The sequence below is a fragment of the Scyliorhinus torazame genome, chromosome 29 (genome assembly GCF_047496885.1).
Source record: "Scyliorhinus torazame isolate Kashiwa2021f chromosome 29, sScyTor2.1, whole genome shotgun sequence".
Classification (NCBI taxonomy): domain Eukaryota; kingdom Metazoa; phylum Chordata; class Chondrichthyes; order Carcharhiniformes; family Scyliorhinidae; genus Scyliorhinus; species Scyliorhinus torazame.
This window is the reverse complement of record NC_092735.1, coordinates 36,229,283-36,246,938: the sequence shown is the minus strand read 5'-3', so window position 1 is coordinate 36,246,938 and position 17,656 is coordinate 36,229,283. Positions and strand designations below refer to the sequence as shown.

Sequence of the window (17,656 nt, the reverse complement as noted above, 5' to 3'; positions counted from 1 at the left end):
ATGTGAGAGACTATTTAGTTATTCAGGTTTTCAATTAATCTTTGCCAGCTCCTGCCTGGCTGTTTCTGCACTTGAGCAGAGGGCAGCAGTAACGCAGACCAACGCTATTGCCATACACGGGTAGAAAATGTGCTTCGGTAAACCCAGCTCCGCGTTGCTGTTGCCGGAAGTCAGCCCAGTGCTGGCGTTGTCTCAGGTGTTGTTGAAAATTCAGCCCTTCCCTCCTGAGCAGCTGAAGGAATGTTGCAGATGGCTAACCAGAAGCGGGCTACCCCCCCCCCCCCCCCCCCCCCCGCCGCCCGACGCTCCCCCTTACCTGGAGCAGCCCCACAACCCCAATTCGCTACACAGGGCAGCCTTTATATACGGCCAATAGTCTGATATAAGACCGGTATTGTGCTGGTCTGGCGTAGTTTTCAGCTTAGTGTGGCAACAATGATTTAATGTACAGTGAGGCCTTTTAGAAGCAACAGAGGCCCAGAACAATTCAGCTTGTGTTTCCAATTTTGCAGTATGAATGGTAAGCTAGATAAGACTTTGGGGCCTAGCTGTGTGTTCCCTTTGTTCGGGCCCAGGTGAACTGGAACCATGTGATCAAATGTAAAAACTTGCGAAAATGAATAGTGGAAGGGACAGAGTCACAGAACGGCAACATGTTTTCAGTCTGGTTGCTGTCCGTCTCCCTTTGAAAGCAGTGAAAATGCCAGGAGCAAACAAATTTACCTCACGTAGTAGTTGGATTCTCGGGCCTACACAACTGCCAGTCAAGTGGAACCCACTACCGGTGTGGTTTATGGTGGGCGAGAAATAATATCCCGTTTTTTTCGGACCGACAAGGTTTGTGAAACTGTCTTGTGCATTTGACAATAGAGATCTAATAAGTTTTAGCTTTTAAAAAAAATAACAAGGAAGCAAATTATATTTTGCTCAGCGATCTATTGCGTAACCGGGGGCGGAGGGGGAAGCAGCAATAAAAAAAAAGTAAGGCCGAGCTTGTTGCTTAGAAGGACTCTGGAAGTTAAACCGAAACTCAGGGAAGAAAAAGTTGTAGTCGGGTTGCCAACATGCGCAGTTCAACCTGATATGGCAATGAGGCAGGTGTAAGAACTATGGCGAATGTTATAAGGGGCTTATAAAGGCAAACTCGTACCCCTCTCCCTACGGTGAACACTTTCCACTTATGGTTGCTCGAGGAGGTTTACTAATATTCTTCCTGATTCTACGTCCCTCGATCCCACAAACTCCTTCAAAGGATTTTCTATAATAGCTTAATGGAAGCAGACATTCCCACCGTATTGCCGACCTCAACACGACTCTGGTGATCGTGCAAGGTAGTGAGCACGGCTTTACGGTCAGGATCATGAGCAAGAGTGAACTGTGGGTCAGCGGACAGCACTCTCGTGCCTCTGAGTCAGAAGGTTGAGGGTTCAAATCTCACCTCCAGTGGATTAAGCTCAAAATCCAGGTTGGTGCTCTTGTGTGCGGCAGTGAGGGAGTGCCACACTGTTGGATGTGCCACGCTGATAAGATGTTAAACTGAGGCTCTGGATCATCATTTCAGATGGACATAAAAGATGGCGGAGGAGTTCTTCCTGGCAACCTGGGCCAATACTTATCCTGCAAACAAAATGACTGTAAATAAAGATTGTTTGGGTGATGATCATATTGCTGTTTGTGGGAGCTTGCTGTGCACTAATTGATGGCTGTCTGACTTACATTAGAACAGTTTTTCACTGGACCTAGATGCTTTGCAACTTTCTGACGTTGTGATAGGTCTTGAAACGGTCAAAAAGATAAATCGACATGAGATTATTTTAAGCACGGGTACGCTTAACGTTGAGGACGTTCGAATGGGGTGGCGGGGTAACGGGAAGTGTTAAGGCCCCCCCTAATTCAGGAGGCTGCCAAGGGTGTTAAAGGGAAGGAGGGTGACGCAAGATAATGAAGTGGCTGTGGGTCGCTGATCTGAGGTTTGTGATCTGACTGAAGGAGGGGGAACATTTAGGAAGATGAAGTGCTGCAACTCCAAACTAACCTTCTGAGAGTTTGTGACCCTTTGTTGCTTAACAGTGACACACTCAAAATTCTGAATGTTGCTCTTTAATCTGGGAGTTAGCAGAATGGTTTGACAGAGTTCCCCGGCCGTTACATTTCCAGGTAATCAGTGTGCACTATTACTCGATGTGCTTCCCCTGCGATGAACGTTCCCACATATCAATAGTACAGACCTCACAATGGGTGCAGATAGACAGAGGATTTCATGAGAAAGCTCAGAACCTCAGATGTCTGATTCCACCCTGCAACTCACTTCTAAGTATCAGTCACTCAATATATAACTCAATATATAAACCCCCAAACCGCTCAATAATATTCCGGCCTGTAGCTCACTCCTGGGTAACAGTTATTCGATATATAAACCACCCTGAACCCCTCAATTAGATTCCAGCCCATCACTCTCTCACAGCTATCTGTTATTCCATATGTACATCACCCCCCACCCCCCCGAATCCTTTAAAAAAATAAATTTAGAGTACCCAATCCTTTTTTTTCCAATTAAGGGGCAATTTAGCGTGGCCAATCCACCTGCCCTGTACATCTTTGGGTTGTGGGGGTGAGACCCACGCAGACACGGGGAGAATGTGCAAACTCCACACGGACAGTAACCGCCCCCCTCGAATCCTTGATAAGGTTGCAGTCTGCACCTTAATGTCTGGTGTCTGCTATTTTCTATATAATGACCCAACGGCAATTAGGCTCCGGGTTGTAACTGACTCTGAAGTATCCTTTGTTCTAAATACAAAACGGCTGAAACCCCTCAGTTAGTTCCCAGGCTGCAGCACGGTAGCGTAGTGGTTAGCACAGCTCCAATGTCCCAGGTTCGATTCCCGGCTTGGGTCACTGTCTGTGCGGAGTCTGCACGTTCTCCCTGTGTCTGCGTGGGTTTCCTCCGGGTGCTCCGGTTTCATCCCACAGTCCAAAGATGTGCAGGTTCGGTGGATTGGCTATTCTAAATTGCCCCTAGTGTCCAAAAAGGTTAGGTGGGTTACTGGATTACGTGGATAAAGAGGGACAGGGTGTGGGGCTTGGGTAGGATGCTCCTTCCAAGGGCCAGTGCAGACTCGATGGGCTGAATGGCCTCCTCCTGCTGCACTGTAAATTCTATGAACTGGATAATGTACAATAAAAATATAAATATTATATAATAACACACTGCATATTGCTGATTATTACATAATAACAGACTGTGAATAACGCTGTATATTGTCTCATAATACTGCAAGCTACTGGGCATAAAACAGTATAAATTATATAATTATATAACATACTCTGTATTAGTGGGTATAACATTGTATATATTGTATATTAACATACCTTATGGAATTCAGCTTAATGCCATATATATTATACAGGACACTGTGTGTTACTCTATAACACTATATACTACATAATGACACCGTGCATTATTTGGTTGAACACCCTGTACATTATATAATAACATAGGTGCCTATTTAAGTGTTATACATATTGTGTAATAACCCGCCGTGTGTTATTGGGGTGGTTTTGTCAGCATTCGCCGTGAGTGCAAACGGTGATGTGGCGCTATTCCCGCGAGAATCGGAAACCCCCAGATTCTCGCTGGCGAGATCTTGTTTTCTGATGTAAGAGCTGGTTTAGCTCAGTGGGCTAGACAGCTGGTTTGTGATGCAGAACAAGTCCAGCAGCGCGGGTTCAATTTCCTGCCACATGTTCTCCCCCCCCCCCCCGCAGGTAAGGAATTCCCATCCTTGTCGACTTGGTCACAAGTTAGCGTGGTTTACAACAGCTATTGCAAAAAGGGGAAGCACTCAAAGGGAACCTGATGGGGCGGAAAGCTAATTATAGGCTCCCGGAGGAGGGGAGGGGCTTGCCCAGGCATTGTACTGGCACTGCACCCTGGTACCCTGGCACTGCCCCCGGTACCCTGGCAGTGTCAACTTGGCACTGCCAGGGTGGCACTGCCATGTTGTTACTGTCACCGGGCAGTGCCAGGGGCGGGCCCTCCAGGGAAACCCATTTGGGAGGGATACCCCTTACATGTGGGGGTGTTGCCCTGGTGCTTGTTTGGGAGGGGGGGGGGGGTTGTCCTGTGCTTGTGAGGGACCCCGGTGTCCATCGGGAGGTGGGGGGGAGTTTCTTTTTAACGCAGATCGGGGCATCCTTTAAAAAGAGCTCTATCAGGCGCCGCTATAGAACCTGGAGAGAAGACTCGGCTGGGCAGCTGGGGAGCTGCATACCGGATCTCCCATCCCGGCAAACACTCTGTGCATAGAGTGCATACACCATCGTCCTGATTCTCCATCCCCTGAGATGTGCTTTGTGGTGGCAATGGTGGCCCCCCCATTGGCTGATGACGGAATCTTCCAGTCCCGTCACTGTCAATGGGGGAAGCCGCAGTGAGCGGGAGAGGATCATCACCAGCAGTAGGAGTGAAAGAACTCGACAGCAGGAATGGGCAGAATATCCTGCCTCATGACTCACCGGTGTGGGGGTAACACTGTACACATTATAAAATAACACACTGTGTTACTGGATATATTACATAATACATCATAATAATGACGGAAAAGACTGAATTACATCCAGAAATATTGAAATTTAAATAAGACATGTAAGTTTAAAAAAATGGACACTCAACCAAAGATGACTAAGGGTGTAAAGTCAGTCACTGGCTGAATTGCTGGTGGGTAATACTCTGAAAGCGACTCCACCATGTTTCCAGACAACGATATTTCCAAAGCATACAGATATTAATTGTCATCTCCAATGGAGACAATGGGCGGCGAGTATCATCTCAAAACAAAATTTCTCAGCCGAGATTTTCCGCGCCATTGCGGCGTGTTTCTCAGTGGCTGAAGTGGCCTGTTGTTGGCTGGTGGTGTGAATCCAGACCCTGTGGCCGGGAAAACCCGGGACGTGTTTAACACAGTACATATTATATTAAAAACACACCGTATGTTACTGGGCATAACACTGTATATATTATATAATAACACACTGTGTGTCACTGGTTAAAGGACAGTATATATTATATAATAACACAATATTTGTTACTGGGTATAACACTATATATTATATCATAACACACCGTATGTTACTGGGTATAACACTGTATACATTATATAATAACACATCATGTGTTACAGGATATAACACTGTATATATTATATAATAACACACCATGTGTCACTGGGTAAAACACGGTATATATTATATAATAACACACCATGTGTTACTGGGTATAACGCTTTATATATTATATAATAACACACTGTGTGTTACTGGGTATAACGCTGTATATATTATATAATAACACAGTGTGCATTACTGGGTATAACGCTGTATATATTATATAATAACACACTGTGTGTTACTGGGTATAACGCTGTATATATTATATAATAACACACTGTGTGTTACTGGGTATAATGCTGTATATATCATATAATAACACACTGTGCATTACTGGCTATAATGCTGTATATATTATATAATAACACACTGTGCGTTACCGTGTAAAACACTGTGCGTTACTGGGTAAAATACAATATACATTATATAATAACTCACTGTGTGTTACTGGGTAAAATACAGTATTTTTTGTATAATAACACACTGTGCGTTACTGGGGAGAACACTGTCTATATTATATAATAACACTGTGCGTGCTGGGTAAAATACAGTATATATTATATAATAACACACTGTGCGTAACTGGGTAAAATACAGTATATATTATATAATAACACACTGTGCGTTACTGGGTAAAATACAGTATATATTATATAATAACACACTGTGCGTAACTGCGTAAAATACAGTATATATTATATAATAACACACTGTGCATTACTGGGTAAAATACAGTATATATTGTATAATTTCACACTGTGCGTTACTGGGTATATCAGGGTATATATTATATAATAACACACTGTGTGCTGCTGTGTATAATACTGTAAATATTATATAATAACACACTGTGTGTTACTGGGTATATCAGTGTATATATTATATAATAACACACTGTGTGTTACTGGGTATATCACTGTATATATTATATAATAACACACTGTGTGTTACTGGGTATATCACTGTACATATTATGTAATAACACTGTGCGTTACTGGGTATATCACTGTATATATTATATAATAACATCATATGTTACTGGGTATAACACTGTATATATTACATAATGTGTGTTACAAGGTATAATACTGTATGTATTACATAATAACACTGTGTTACTGGCTATAACACAATATATTATATAATAACACATTGGATGTTACTGGGTATATAACACACCATGCATTAGGGTATAATGCTATATATATTATATAATAACACACCGTGTGTCACTGGGTATATCACTGTGTACTTTATATAAAAACACACCGTGTGTCACTGGGTATATCACTGTATATATTATATAATAACACACTGTGTGTTACTGGGTAAAATACAGTATATATTATATAATAACACACTGTGCATTACTGGGTAAAATACAGTATATATTGTATAATAACCCACTGTGCATTACTGGGTATAACACTGTATATATTATATAATAACACACTGTGCGTTACTGTGTAAAATACAGTATATATTTTATAATAACACTGTGCATTACTGGGTATATCACTGTATATATTATATAATAACACATTGTGTGTTACTGGGTATATCACTGTACATATTATGTAATAACACTGTGCGTTACTGGGTATATCACTGTATATATTATATAATAACACCATATGTTACTGGGTATAACACTGTATATATTACATAATGTGTGTTACAAGGTATAATACTGTATGTATTACATAATAACACTGTGTTACTGGCTATAACACAATATATTATATAAAACCACATTGGATGTTACTGGGTATAACACTGTGTTTATTATATAACACACCATGCATTAGGGTATAATGCTATATATATTATATAATAACACACCGTGTGTCACTGGGTATAATGCTATATATATTATATAATAACACACCGTGTGTTACTGGGTATATCACTGTGTATATTATATAAAAACACACCGTGTGTCACTGGGTATATCACTGTATATATTCTATAATAACACAGTGTGTGTTACTGGGTATATCACTGTATATATGATATAATAACACACCGTGTGTCACTGGGTATATCACTGTGTATATTATTTAATCTGAATTACTGAGTATAACACAGCATATATAATGTAATATCATACCATGTGTTACTGGGTATAAAACTGTATATATTATAAAATAACACTCCGTGTGTTACTGGGTATAACACCGTATATATTATATAATAACAGATTGTGTGTCACTGGGTATATCACTGTGTATATTATATAATAACACACCGTGTGTCACTGGGTACAATGCTGTGTATATTATATAATAACACAGTGTGCATTACTGGGTATAACGCTGTATATATTATATAATAACACACTGTGTGTTACTGGGTATAAACCTGTATATATTATATAATAACACACTGTGTGTTACTGGGTATAACGCTGTATATATTATATAATAACACACTGTGTGTTACTGGGTATAACGCTGTGTATATTATATAATAACACACTGTGCCACTGGGTATAACGCTGTATATATTATACAATAACACACTGTGCGTTACTGGGTATATCACTGTGTATATTATATAATAACACACCGTGTGTCACTGGGTACAATGCTGTGTATATTATATAATAACACAGTGTGCTTTACTGGGTATAACGCTGTATATATTATATAATAACACACTGTGTGTTACTGGGTATAAACCTGTATATATTATATAACAACACACTGTGTGTTACTAGGTATAATGCTGTATATATTATATAATAACACACCGTGTGTTACTGGGTATAAACCTGTATATATTATATAATAACACACTGTGTGTTACTGGGTATAACGCTGTATATATTATATAATAACACACTGTGTGTTACTGGGTATAACGCTGTATATATTATATAATAACACACTGTGTGTTACTGGGTATAAACCTGTATATATTATATAACAACACACTGTGTGTTACTGGGTATAATGCTGTATATATTATATAATAACACACTGTGTGTTACTGGGTATAACGCTGTATATATTGTATAATAACACACTGTGCGTCACTGGGTATAACGCTGTATATATTATATAATAACACACTGTGCGTTACTGGGTATAACGCTGTATATATTATAAAATAACCAACTGTGCATTACTGGCTATAACGCTGTATATATTATATAATAACACACTGTGCGTTACTGTGTAAAATACAGTATATATTTTATAATAACACTGTGCGTTACTGGGTAAAATACAATATATATTATATAATAACTCACTGTGCGTTACCGGGTATAACACAATATATATTATATAATAACACACTGTGCACTACTGGGTAAAATACAGTATTTTTTGTATAATAACACACTGTGCATTACTGGGTAAAATACAGTATTTTTTGTATAATAACACACTGTGCGTTACTGGGTATAACACTGTATATATTATATAATAACACACTGTGCGTTACTGGGTAAAATACAGTATATATTATATAATAACACACTGTGCATTACTGGGTAAAATACAGTATATATTGTATAATAACCCACTGTGCATTACTGGGTACAACACTGTATATATTATACAATAACACACTGTGCGTTACTGTGTAAAATACAGTAGATATTTTATAGTAACACTGTGCATTACTGGGTAAAATACAGTATATATTATATAATAACACACTGTGCGTTACTGGGTCTAATGCTGTATATATTATATAATAACACACTGTGCGTTACTGGGTATAATGCTGTATATATTATATAATAAAACACTGTGCGTTACTGGGTATAATGCTGTATATATTATATAATGACACACTGTGTGTTACTGGGTATAATACAGTATATATTATATAATAACACTGCATTTCTGGGTAAAATACAGTAAAAATTATATAATAACACACTGTGTGTTACTGGGTATAATGCTGTATATATTATATAATAACACACTGTGCGTTACTGGGTAAAATACAGTATATATTATATAATAACACACTGTGTGTCACTGTGTATATCACTGTATATATTATATAATAACACACCGTGTGCCACTGGGTATAACACAGTATATATTATATAAAAACACACCATGTGCCACTGGGTATATCACTGTATATATTAGATAATAACACACCATGTGCCACTGGGGATAACACAGTATATATTATATAATGACATTATATAATGCCACACAAAAGGTTGCTGCATGAACTAAAGATGCATGGCATTGAGGGTAAAGTGGTAGCATGGGAAGAGGATTGGTTAACTAACAGAAAGCAGAGAGTGGGGATAAATGCGTGTTTCTCTGGTTGGCAACCTGTAACTAGTGGGGTCCCTCAAGGATCAGTGTTGGGCCCGCAGTTGTTCACAATTTACATAGATGATTTGGAGTTGGGGACCAAGCGCAATGTGGCAAAGTTTGCAGACGACACTAAGATGAGTGGTAAAGTAAAAAGTGCAGAGGATACCGGAAGTCTGCAGAAGGATTTGGATAGGTTACGAGAATGGGCTAGGGTCAGGCAGATGGAATTCAATGTTGCCAAGTGTGAGGCTATCCATTTTGGGAGGAATAACAGCAGAATGGATTATTATTTAAACGGTAAGTTGTTAAAACATGCTGCTGTGCAGAGGGACCTGGGTGTGCTGGTGCACGAGTTGCAAAAAGTTGGTGTGCAGGTGCAACAGGTGATTAAGAAGGCTAATCGAGTTTTGTCTTTCATGGCTAGAGGGATGGAGTTCAAGACGAGGGAGGTTATGCTGCAATTGTATAAGGTGATAGTGAGGCCACACCTGGAGTATTGTGTTCAGTTTTGGTCTCCTTACCTGAGAAAGGACAGATTGGCACTGGAGGGAGTGCAGAGGAGATTCACTAGGTTGATCCCAGAGTTGAGGGGATTAGATTATGAAGAGAGGTTGAGTAGACTGGTACTGTACTCATTGGAGTTCAGAAGGATGCGGGGGGATCTCATTGAAACATATAAAATTATGAAGGGAATAGATAGGATAGATGCGGGCAGGTTGTTTCCATTGGTCGGGGAAAGCAGAACTAGGGGAAATAAGGGGAAGTAGATTTAGGAACGAGTTTAGGAGGAACCTCTTCACCCAAAGGGTTGTGAATCTCTGGAATTCCTTGCCCAGTGAAGTAGTTGAGGCTCCTTCTTTAAACGTTTTTAAGAAAAAGACAGATACCTTTCTAAAGAATAAAGGGATTTGGGGATATGGTGGACGGGCCGGAGAGTGGAGCTGAGTCCACAAAGATCAGCCATGATTTCATTGAATGGCGGAGCAGGCTCGAGGGGCCAGATGGCCTACTCCTGTTCCTAGATCTTATGTTCTTAATAACACACTGTGTGCCACTGTGTATATCACTGTATATATTATCTAATAACACACCATGTGCCACTGGGTATATCACAGTATGTAGTATATAATAACACACTGTGTGCCACTGGGTATATCACAGTATGTATTATATAATAACACACTGTGTGCCACTGGGTATATCACTGTGTATATTATGTAATAACACACTGTGTGCCACTGTGTATATCACTGTGTATATTATATAATAACACACCGTGTGCCACTGGGTATATCACTGTGCATATTATATAATAACACACTGTGTGTCACTGGGTATATCACTGTGTATATTATATAATAACAAACTGTGTGTCACTGGGTATATCACTGTGTATATTATATAATAACACACTGTGTGTCACTGGGTATATCACTGTGTATATTATATAATAACACACCGTGTGCCACTGGGTATATCACAGTATGTATTATATAATAACACACTGTGTGCCACTGTGTATATCACTGTGTATATTATATAATAACACACTGTGTGTCACTGGGTATATCACTGTGTATATTATGTAATAACACACTGTGTGCCACTGTGTATATCACTGTATATATTATCTAATAACACACCATGTGTCACTGGGTATATCACAGTATGTATTATATAATAACACACTGTGTGCCACTGGGTATATCACTGTGTATATTATGTAATAACACACTGTGTGCCACTGTGTATATCACTGTGTATATTATATAATAACACACCGTGTGCCACTGGGTATATCACTGTGTATATTATGTAATAACACACTGTGTGCCACTGTGTATATCACTGTATATATTATCTAATAACACACCATGTGCCACTGGGTATATCACAGTATGTATTATATAATAACACACTGTGTGCCACTGGGTATATCACTGTGTATATTATGTAATAACACACTGTGTGCCACTGTGTATATCACTGTGTATATTATATAATAACACACCGTGTGCCACTGGGTATATCACTGTGCATATTATATAATAACACACTGTGTGTCACTGGGTATATCACTGTGTATATTATATAATAACAAACTGTGTGTCACTGGGTATATCACTGTGTATATTATATAATAACACACTGTGTGTCACTGGGTATATCACTGTGTATATTATATAATAACACACCGTGTGCCACTGGGTATATCACAGTATGTATTATATAATAACACACTGTGTGCCACTGTGTATATCATTGTGTATATTATATAATAACACACTGTGTGTCACTGGGTATATCACTGTGTATATTATATAATAACACACTGTGTGTCACTGGGTATATCACTGTGTATATTATATAATAACACACTGTGTGTCACTGGGTATATCACTGTGTATATTATATAATAACACACTGTGTGTCACTGGGTATATCACTGTGTATATTATATAATAACACACCGTGTGCCACTGGGTATATCACAGTATGTATTATATAATAACACACTGTGTGCCACTGTGTATATTATATAATAACACACCGTGTGCCACTGGGTATATCACTGTGTATATTATATAATAACACACTGTGTGTCACTGGGTATATCACTGTGTATATTATATAATAACACACTGTGTGTCACTGGGTATATCACTGTGTATATTATATAATAACACACTGTGTGTCACTGGGTATATCACTGTGTATATTATATAATAACACACCGTGTGCCGCTGGGTATACCACTGTGTATATTATATAATAACACACTGTGTGTCACTGTGTATATCACTGTATATATTATATAATAACACACCGTGTGTCACTGGGTATATCACTGTATATATTATATAATAACACACCGTGTGCCACTGGGTATATCACTGTATATATTATATAATAACACACCGTGTGCCACTGGGTATAACACAGTATATATTATATAATAACACACCGTGTGCCACTGGGTATAACACAGTATATATTATATAAAAACACTCTGTGTGCCACTGGGTATGGCACTGTATATATTATATAACACACTGTGTGTCACTGGGTATATCACTGTGTATATGATATAATAACACACCATGTGCCACTGGGTATAACACCGTATATATTATATAATAACACACTGTGTGTCACTGGGTATATCACTGTTTATATTATATAATTACACACCGTGTGCCACTGGGTATAACACAGTCTATATTATATAATGACATTATATAATGCCACACAAAAGGTTGCTGCATGAACTAAAGATGCAATGCATTGAGGGTAAAGTGGTAGCATGGGTAGAGAATTGGTTAACTAACAGAAAGCAGAGAGTGGGGATAAATGGGTGTTTCTCTGGTTGGCAACCTGTAACTAGTGGGGTCCCTCAAGGATCAGTGTTGGGCCCGCAGTTGTTCACAATTTACATAGATGATTTGGAGTTGGGGACCAAGTGCAATGTGGCAAAGTTTGCAGACGACACTAAGATGAGTGGTAAAGCAAAACGTGCAGCGGATACCGGAAGTCTGCAGAAGGATTTGGATAGGTTAGGAGAATGGGCTAGGGTCTGGCAGATGGAATTCAATGTTGCCAAGTGTGAAGCTATCCATTTTGGGAGGAATAACAGCAGAATGGATTATTTAAATGGTAAGATGTTAAAACATGCTGCTGTGCAGAGGGACCTGGGTGTGCTAGTGCACGAGTCGCAAAAAGTTGGTGTGCAGGTGCAACAGGTGATTAAGAAGGCTAATCGAGTTTTGTCTTTCATTGCTAGAGGGATGGTGTTCAAGACGAGGGAGGTTATGCTGTAATTGTATAAGGTGATAGTGAGGCGACACCTGGAGTATTGTGTTCAGTTTTGGTCTCCTTACCTGAGAAAGGACATATTGGCACTGGAGGGAGTGCAGAGGAGATTCACTAGGTAGATCCCAGAGTTGAGGGGGATTAGATTATGAAGAGAGGTTGAGTAGACTGGTACTGTACTCATTGGAGTTCAGAAGGATGCGGGGGGATCTCATTGAAACATATAAAATTATGAAGGGAATAGATAGGATAGATGCGGGCAGGTTGTTTCCATTGGTCGGGGAAAGCAGAACTAGGGGGCATAGCCTCAAAATAAGGGGAAGTAGATTTAGGAACGAGTTTAGGAGGAACTTCTTCACCCAAAGGGTTGTGAATCTCTGGAATTCCTTGCCCAGTGAAGTAGTTGAGGCTCCTTCCTTAAACGTTTTTAAAAAAAAGACAGATACCTTTCTAAAGAATAAAGGGATTCGGGGATATGGTGTACGGGCCGGAGAGTGGAGCTGAGTCCACAAAGATCAGCCATGATCTCATTGATTGGCGGAGCAGGCTCGAGGGACCAGATGGCCTACTCCAGCTCCCAGATCTTATGTTCTTATGTTCTTAATCACACACTGTGTGCCACTGGGTATATCACTGTGTATATTATATAATAACACACCGTGTGTCACTGGGTATATCACTGTGTATATTAAATAATAACACACCGTGTGCCACTGGGTATATCACTGTATATATCATATAACAGCACACTTGTGCCACGGGTATAACACAGTATATGTTATATACTAACACACCGTGTTCCACTGGGTATATCACAGTATATATTATATAGTAACACACCGTGTGCCACTGGGTATATCACTGTATATATCATATAACAACACACTTGTGCCACGGGTATAACACAGTATATGTTATATACTAACACACCGTGTTCCACTGGGTATATCACAGTATATATTATATAGTAACACACCGTGTGCCACTGGGTATATCACTGTATATATCATATAACAACACACTTGTGCCACGGGTATAACACAGTATATGTTATATACTAACACACCGTGTTCCACTGGGTATATCACGGTGTATATTATATAATAACACACTGTGTGCCACTGGGTATATCACTGTGTATATTAAATAATAACACACCGTGTGCCACTGGGTATATCACTGTATATATTATATAATAACACACTGTGTGCCTCTGGGTATAACACAGTATATATTATATAATAACACACCGTGTGCCCCTGGGTATATCACTGTATATATTATATAATAACACACTGTGTGCCACTGGGTATATCACTGTGTATATTATATAATAACACACTGTGTGCCACTGGGTATATCACTGTATATATTATATTATAACACACTGTGTGCCACTGGGTATAATACAGTATATATTATATAATAACACACCGTGTGCCACTGGGTATAACACAGTATATATTACATAATAACACACCGTGTGCCACTGGGTATATCACTGTACATATTATATAATAACACACTGTGTGCCACTGGGTATATCACTGTGTATATTATATAATAACACACCGTGTGCATCTGGGTATATCACTGTGTATATTATATAATAACACACCGTGTGCCACTGGGTATATCACTGTATGTATTATATAATAACGCACTGTGTGCCACTGGGTATATCACTGTGTATATTATATAATAACACACCGTTTGTCACTGGGTATATCACTGTGTATATTATATAATAACACACCGTGTGTCACTGTGTATATCCGTGTATATTATATAATAACACACCGTGTGCCACTGGGTATATCACTGTATGTATTATATAATAACGCACTGTGTGTCACTGGGTATAACACTGTATATATTATATAATAACACACCGTGTGTCGCTGTGTATATCATTGTGTATATTATATAATAACACACCGTGTGCCTCTGGGTATAACACTGCATATATTATATAATAACACACCGTGTGTCACTGGGTATAACACTGTTTTTATTATATAATAACACACCGTGTGCCACTGGGTATATCACTGTATATATTATATAAAACCACAACGTGTGCCACTGGGTATATCACTGTACATATTACATATTAACACACCTTGTGCATCTGGGTATATCACTGTATATATTATATAACAACACATTTGTGCCACTGGGTATAACACAGTATATATTATATAATAACACACCGTGTGCCACTGTGCAAATCACTGTATATGTTATATAATAACACATGGTGTGCCACTGGGCCTCACACTGTAGATATTATATAATAACACATCGTGTGGCACTGGGTATAACGCTGTATACATTATATAATAACACATCGTGTGCCACTGAGTATAACACAGTATATATTGTATAATAACACACCATGTGCCACTGGGTATAACACAGTATATATTATATAATAACACATCGTGTGGCACTGGGTATAACGCTGTATATATTATATAATAACACATCGTGTGCCACTGGGTATATCACGGTGTATATTATAAAATAACACACCATGTGCCACAGGGTATATCACTGTATATATTATATAATAACACAATGTGTGCCACTGGGTATAACACAGTATATATTATATAATAACACACCGTGTGCCACTGTGCATATCACTGTATATATTATATAATAACACACCACGTGCCACTGGGTATAACACAGTATATATTATATAATAACACATCGTGTGACACTGGGTATAACACCGTATATATTATATAATAACACACTGTGTGTCACTGGGTATATCACTGTTTATATTATATAATTACACACCGTGTGCCACTGGGTATAACACAGTCTATATTATATAATGACATTATATAATGCCACACAAAAGGTTGCTGCATGAACTAAAGATGCAATGCATTGAGGGTAAAGTGGTAGCATGGGTAGAGGATTGGTTAACTAACAGAAAGCAGAGAGTGGGGATAAATGGGTGTTTCTCTGGTTGGCAACCTGTAACTAGTGGGGTCCCTCAAGGATCAGTGTTGGGCCCGCAGTTGTTCACAATTTACATAGATGATTTGGAGTTGGGGACCAAGTGCAATGTGGCAAAGTTTGCAGACGACACTAAGATGAGTGGTAAAGCAAAACGTGCAGCGGATACCGGAAGTCTGCAGAAGGATTTGGATAGGTTAGGAGAATGGGCTAGGGTCTGGCAGATGGAATTCAATGTTGCCAAGTGTGAAGCTATCCATTTTGGGAGGAATAACAGCAGAATGGATTATTTAAATGGTAAGATGTTAAAACATGCTGCTGTGCAGAGGGACCTGGGTGTGCTAGTGCACGAGTCGCAAAAAGTTGGTGTGCAGGTGCAACAGGTGATTAAGAAGGCTAATCGAGTTTTGTCTTTCATTGCTAGAGGGATGGTGTTCAAGACGAGGGAGGTTATGCTGTAATTGTATAAGGTGATAGTGAGGCGACACCTGGAGTATTGTGTTCAGTTTTGGTCTCCTTACCTGAGAAAGGACATATTGGCACTGGAGGGAGTGCAGAGGAGATTCACTAGGTAGATCCCAGAGTTGAGGGGGATTAGATTATGAAGAGAGGTTGAGTAGACTGGTACTGTACTCATTGGAGTTCAGAAGGATGCGGGGGGATCTCATTGAAACATATAAAATTATGAAGGGAATAGATAGGATAGATGCGGGCAGGTTGTTTCCATTGGTCGGGGAAAGCAGAACTAGGGGGCATAGCCTCAAAATAAGGGGAAGTAGATTTAGGAACGAGTTTAGGAGGAACTTCTTCACCCAAAGGGTTGTGAATCTCTGGAATTCCTTGCCCAGTGAAGTAGTTGAGGCTCCTTCCTTAAACGTTTTTAAGAAAAAGACAGATACCTTTCTAAAGAATAAAGGGATTCGGGGATATGGTGTACGGGCAAGAGAGTGGAGCTGAGTCCACAAAGATCAGCCATGATCTCATTGATTGGCGGAGCAGGCTCGAGGGACCAGATGGCCTACTCCTGCTCCCAGATCTTATGTTCTTATGTTCTTAATCACACACTGTGTGCCACTGGGTATATCACTGTGTATATTATATAATAACACACCGTGTGTCACTGGGTATATCACTGTGTATATTAAATAATAACACACCGTGTGCCCCTGGGTATATCACTGTATATATAATATAATAACACACTGTGTGCCTCTGGGTATAACACAGTATATATTATATAATAACACACCGTGTGCCCCTGGGTATATCACTGTATATATTATATAATAACACACTGTGTGCCACTGGGTATATCACTGTGTATATTATATAATAACACACTGTGTGCCACTGGGTATATCACTGTATATATTATATTATAACACACTGTGTGCCACTGGGTATAATAC

General features: G+C 39.2%; 1 long non-coding RNA gene across 1 annotated transcript in view; it reads left to right on the top strand.

Annotated features, from left to right (window-relative positions):
• The first annotated feature begins 643 nt into the window (after positions 1 to 643).
• Positions 644 to 17,656, top strand: part of LOC140404056 (uncharacterized) — a 183,936-nt gene continuing 166,923 nt past the window's right edge. Inside the window, exon 1 of the long non-coding RNA XR_011938449.1 lies at positions 644 to 837. This is a non-coding gene — a long non-coding RNA (uncharacterized lncRNA). The remainder of the gene's footprint in view (positions 838 to 17,656) is intronic.